The sequence below is a fragment of the Dama dama genome, chromosome 24, assembly GCF_033118175.1.
Source record: "Dama dama isolate Ldn47 chromosome 24, ASM3311817v1, whole genome shotgun sequence".
Taxonomy (NCBI): domain Eukaryota; kingdom Metazoa; phylum Chordata; class Mammalia; order Artiodactyla; family Cervidae; genus Dama; species Dama dama.
The window spans coordinates 40,767,119-40,772,619 of NC_083704.1; the positions used below are offsets into that span (position 1 = coordinate 40,767,119).

General features: G+C 42.4%; 1 non-coding gene across 1 annotated transcript; it reads right to left on the reverse strand.

Annotated features, from left to right (window-relative positions):
- Nucleotides 1-4,783: 4,783 nt before the first annotated feature.
- Nucleotides 4,784-4,855, reverse strand: TRNAC-GCA (transfer RNA cysteine (anticodon GCA)). The gene has a single exon. It is a non-coding gene; the product is annotated as a tRNA-Cys (tRNA).
- Between the last annotated feature and the right edge of the window lie 646 nt (nucleotides 4,856-5,501).

The following is a 5,501-nucleotide window of genomic DNA, read 5'->3' on the forward strand; positions in this document are numbered from 1 at the left end:
TGGTTCTTGGGGCACATACCCAAGGTAACAGCCCCTAGTAGACTTTCCAAGAAGTGGAAAAGAAAGGTGAGAGATAGGGTAGCTCAAGTATTAATGACAGCATGTTTAGGGTGTTGAAGTCTTTGACTAATGGCTTATTAAATCATGGATTAATAGAGAGGTCTCTGGTGGGGAAATCAAAGTTCTCAACCAATCAACTGATATGTAGATAGAATGCTCCCTGGGTTAGGTTATTAAAACTCTGTTAGAATGTACTTATCAAAGCAAGTGGTACTAAATGGGAGACTAAATTGCCTTTCCTTGTTGACTGGATTGAAAGCAAATCAGCTCAAGTGGGTCCCCCACCATCCGCATGTTATCCCTTTTGGAGCGTGCCTGCTGATAGAGGAAATGGATCCCAGCAGGAAAAGATCTTGAAGTGTTTAATCTCTTACTGCTGCTGCAGCAGCAGTGTTGAAGGGCTTGAAAGAGCCTGGCTAAATATTGGGATTTCTGTTTCTCAGACTCTTGAGACAGACTAATAGGGATAATGTGAAAACCCTAGCAGAAGGTATCAAACTTCCTTTTTTGGGAAAATGGTGTTGCAAGTTGTTGGGTTTGGAGGAATAAAGAATACTCTTTGGACACGTTGGTCAGAAACCTCCTCAGTGAGGAGGTGATATTTAGGGCAAGACCAGTAAGATCAGAAGGAGCCAGCCATGCAAAAAGGTTGGGGATGAGGCTGGGTGTGGTAGGGAAGAATGTTTTAGGCAGAGGGAATTGCACCAAGAGGAAAGAATTAGGTATATTTGACCAACTGAAAGGTGGGTAGTGTGACTGACATTAGTAAGTAGGGAAGGATGGTGGGAGGGGAGGGGAAATTGGGTACCAGTCATTGTTAGAGAGGCAGGAAGGGCAACAGTATACTTGGCCAAGTAGACTACAATACATAGTTTGGATTTTTGTGGCATCTAAAAAACTAAAACAAACTACTGATTATAACAAAAAAGAATCAGACTCATAGGTACAGAGAACAAACTAGTAGTTACCAGTGGCGGAGAGGGAAGGGGGAGGGGCAAGATAACGGTAGGGGATGAAGAAGTACTAACTACTATGTATAAAGTAAATAAGCCATAAGGATATATTGACAACACAGGGATTATAGTCAATATTTAATAATAATTATAAATGGAATATAACCTTTAAAATTGTGAATCACTGTTGTACATCTGAAGATTATTCAACATTGTACAACAACTATACCTCAATAAAAATTTTTGGATTTTACCCTAAGTGCAATGGTTTTTAAGGTATAATGTGATCAGATTTCTATTTATAAAAATCACTATGACTTCCACAAGGAGAATGAAGTAGGGGGAAAGGAGCAGAAACAGGCAATTACAGTACAGGAGACATGGTAATGGCTTGGTCTAGGGTAGTGATGCCAGTAGAGGTCGAGAGAGACTGATGAATTAAGGGTATAATTACATGGCAAAAAATGAGGGTCAAGGGATGGTTTGGCTGGTGGAGAGGGATCGTTAGAATGGGAGGAAGACAGTATAATACCCAGGTTTCTGTGTTGAGTTTATTGATGGTATGTGGTCTGTTGGGCAGTTTTATATTCCTACATTTTATTCTGTTGAGCTCTTGCTAAGTCAGGGTCTCAGTCGTCGTTCTTTTTCCCTTCGTGCCTGTCCAGTGTCCAGAGATTGAAAAAAAAGAAAAAAAGAAAAAAAGCCAGCTTCTCTCCTAAGCAAGCTATGCCTCTTGCCAATAGAAATGAAAAATGGAGCTCCTTTTGGGTTATCAGCACCGCATGACTCACCTTGTTCACATGCAGTGCTGGATTCCTGAATGATTTAGAATCAGCTCTTCCTGCTCAGCCCTAATATGAATGCATTGCCTGTTGATTATCTCAGACAAAACTTATTACCCTGAATTTAGGACTCCTTCAGCATTGTTTCAATTAATGTGGCGATGAGTGTGCGCATTAGAATGGCCAAGCGATAGCTAGGATTTAATTGATTTAATTTGCATATCTCATTCTGAAAGAATTATATGTTATAAATTCACCCGCTGGCAGGACCTGACCACTGCTGCCTCCTTTGTGAATGCAAAATTAGCTTCCCTGAAGGTTTTCCCAACCCTGGTTGCCTTTCGATCACTTAAGATTTGTATTGTTTGTTCCATCTTTTAAGAGGAGAGTACTGAACCCTCTTGGTAAATGAATGTGAGTTCAGGGAAGCCTGTGAGTGAGGCTAGGTTGCTTATGAGAGGACCAGGTGACAGTGAGACTAGCGTCACCTTGGAGCCATCTCCAAGGGATCTTTCAGGAGCTGTTTTCTTGGGAGCTGAAGTCAAAGCAGATGCTTCTTTGATGGAAAGAATAATGGGAAAGAGAGTTAATCTATCTTTCTGGGCAAAAGTATCTTTCTCAGATATCTGGATACTTGTGTGCACACCATTGGAAGTTGGAAAAGAGAATGTGTAAAATGCAGACTGTTGGAAATCTCATTTTTCATATGTACACCTGTATATAATCTATATTACACATATAAATACACACAAACACACATACAGCTGGTTAATCACCAAGAGTGCACCAGTACATTTATATTGGGCTTCCCTGGTGGCTCAGTGATAAAGAATCTGCCTGTTAATGCAGGAAACATGGATTCAATCCCTAGTTTGGGAAGATCCTCTGGAGAAGGAAATGGCAATCTACTTCAGTATTGCTGCCTGGGAAATCCCATGGACAGAGGAGCCTGGTGGTGATGGTGGTGGTTTAGTCGCTAAGTCGTGTCCAACTCTGTGCGACCCCATAGACGGCAGCCCACCAGGCTCCCCCGTCCATGGGATTCTCTAGGCGAGAATACTGGAGTGGGTTGCCATTTCCTTCTCCAATGCATGAAAGTGAAAAGTGAAAGTGAAGTCGCTCAGTCGTGTCCGACTCTTCCAGACCCCATGTACTGCAGCCTACCAGGTTCCTCCGTCCATGGGACTTTCTAGGCAAGAGTACCGGAGTGGGGTGCCATAGCCTTCTCCTAAACGGGGCTTAATGGCATCAACCTCACTAGACCATGAAGGGGCTCAAGAGAGACAAAGACTCCTAAAGTTCTCTACGCAAGGCTTGGTACCCAGGAAGTTTTCCATACACAGTAAGTTCATTGTGAGCAGTGATCAGGAACACTCCTGGGGGCCTGCAGGGTTCCCTGAGGGAAAGAAGCAGGGTGCCCACCTCCCCAGTCTGACAGAGAGCCAGAAAACAGTGGTGCACAGGCCCTCCTTGAGGAAGCAGCCTGACAGGTTATAATCTATGGGGTCACAGAAGAGTTGGACTTGACTTAGTGACTAAACAACAACAAAACTATATTAGCTGATGAAGTACTGTAGTACTTCCATAGCACTTGGTAAGTAGCTGCTGACTTGACATGCTTCTCTTGCCACCCCCAAAATGCTGATCTCCCTATGACAGAGCAGCTAAAGTGGCAAAATTTGGTCCTGGGAGGGTGCCTCCATGCCCCTGTCCCAGTCTTAGGGCCAGCATCTGTTCTAATTGATCCATGAATTTACAGGTTGCTGACTATTTTGTATATTATCTGTGTGGAATGGGCATGTAATCAAGGTCTGGCTAAATGTGTCTCCTTTCCCCTTGATTGGTTCAGTGATGAGCATGTGACCTCAGTTTCAGTCCCAAGATATGTGATGGACATGTTAGAAAAAGGAGGTTTCTCTCATTCTGCTGGTGTTGCTAAGCAGATCAGCATCTGGTTGTCAGCTTGCTACTGTGAGGACAGCTAGCCATCATCTTGGAAAGCAGAGTTGAGCTATGAAAAGAAACTCAGATTCCTAATGGATACCATCTAGGCATTTGGATTCTGCCACGCTGATGCCTGTAGAGACCTTGGCTCTTTTCGTTTTGTTGGCAATAATATCCCTTTCAGCTTAACTCAGTCATGGTAAGGTCCTGCCATGTGTAAGTGAAGAGACCTGACTGATACCTCTTACCCAGTAGAGTAACCCACTGGGACTCTTGGGAACAATACAAATTAAGAGGCGAGTGGATTTAGAGGACTTTGCCAAGGATGTAAAAATGGAAATGTCAGAAAATGGGAGGAGAACCCACACAGTTGCTTGTACAAAGAGCTCTGTCTGTCAAGGTGAATATATTTTATTTTCTTAAGTAAGTCTGGGAGCAGAAGTCACCTTTGCATACTGACCGCACACTCAGCCTCCTTTTTCTGTTGAACTTGGTCATATGCAATCCATGTAATCTACTTTCCATCATTTTATTTGTTTTAAAACCACTTCTTAAAAATCAGCAGTTCAAAGGGAAATGCCAGTAAGGCATAACAGCACTGGATCTGAAGAAGTGAATTTTAATTTAAAGATGTTTTATCATAATGCCCTCAAGCACTGTATTCTTTTCCTCCTTGGCTTATATCAGTTTATTTGAGGACCATTTCATTTTGTCACTTGTACTTTTTGATTTCATGGCAAACTAACTTAATAATAATGTTGTAGCTTCAATAATAATATTGATCTTACTTACTTACTCCATGCTGAAGACGCCTTTAAGCTCTTTGTATGCAGCTAGCCAGTGAGAATGGCAACCATTATTAACCCCATTTTAGAGATGAGTAAGCTAGGGTGTTGAAAGACTGAAAGTGAAAGAAAGTGAAGTTGCTCAATCGTGTCCGACTCTTTGCAACCCCATGGACTGTAGCCTACCAGGCTCCTCCGTCCATGGAATTTTCCAGGCAAGAGTACTGGAGTGGGTTGCCATTTCCTTCTCCAGGGGACCTTCCCGACCCAGGGATCAAACCTGGGTCTTCTGCATTGCAGGCAGACGCTTTACCATCTGAGCCACCAGGGAAGCCCCTTGAAAGACTGAAATGTGCCCAAACTCATACAGCTAGTAAGTGACAAAGTCAGGTCATTGAGCTCACTTTTATAGGAATTTTTTTTTTTTTCTATTTTGTAGACACATATGGAAAAAACTAACCTTCAAAGCCCTAGGTTTTATGCTGTCTGGCATTCATTTTATGTGACTTTTAATTTCTTAGTCCTTCAGTGATGTCTCACTTCTCTGTATATCACCTCTGAGTCAATAATTTACAAGACCTCTCATTAGCAACAGGTAATAACTCTCTTTTTTTCTGGGCAACTCTGATGACCAATCTCTCTAGCCATCTCCCCTCCCTGTTAAAAGTGATTGCCTTCCATGGATCATTTTGTGTGATTTCTGAAACATCACAGCCAATATTTATCCTTGGTTGCTTAATAAATACAGTCAACACAGCAGCCCTAAGTATTTCGTGAGAACCACTCCTGGATTTCTCAGCAGTAGTGAATCTGTCGACCAGAGGAGCAGCCTGGAGGGATGCTATTTCTTGTAGAATGGGATGAAAAATTTTGCCCATAAAACAAAACCAGAAAATCTGGGGTTTCCCTCAGTGCTGTTACCTGACTTTTCTCCACTCTGATGGCTTTCATCTCTATGATGGTTATTTCTCTCTCTT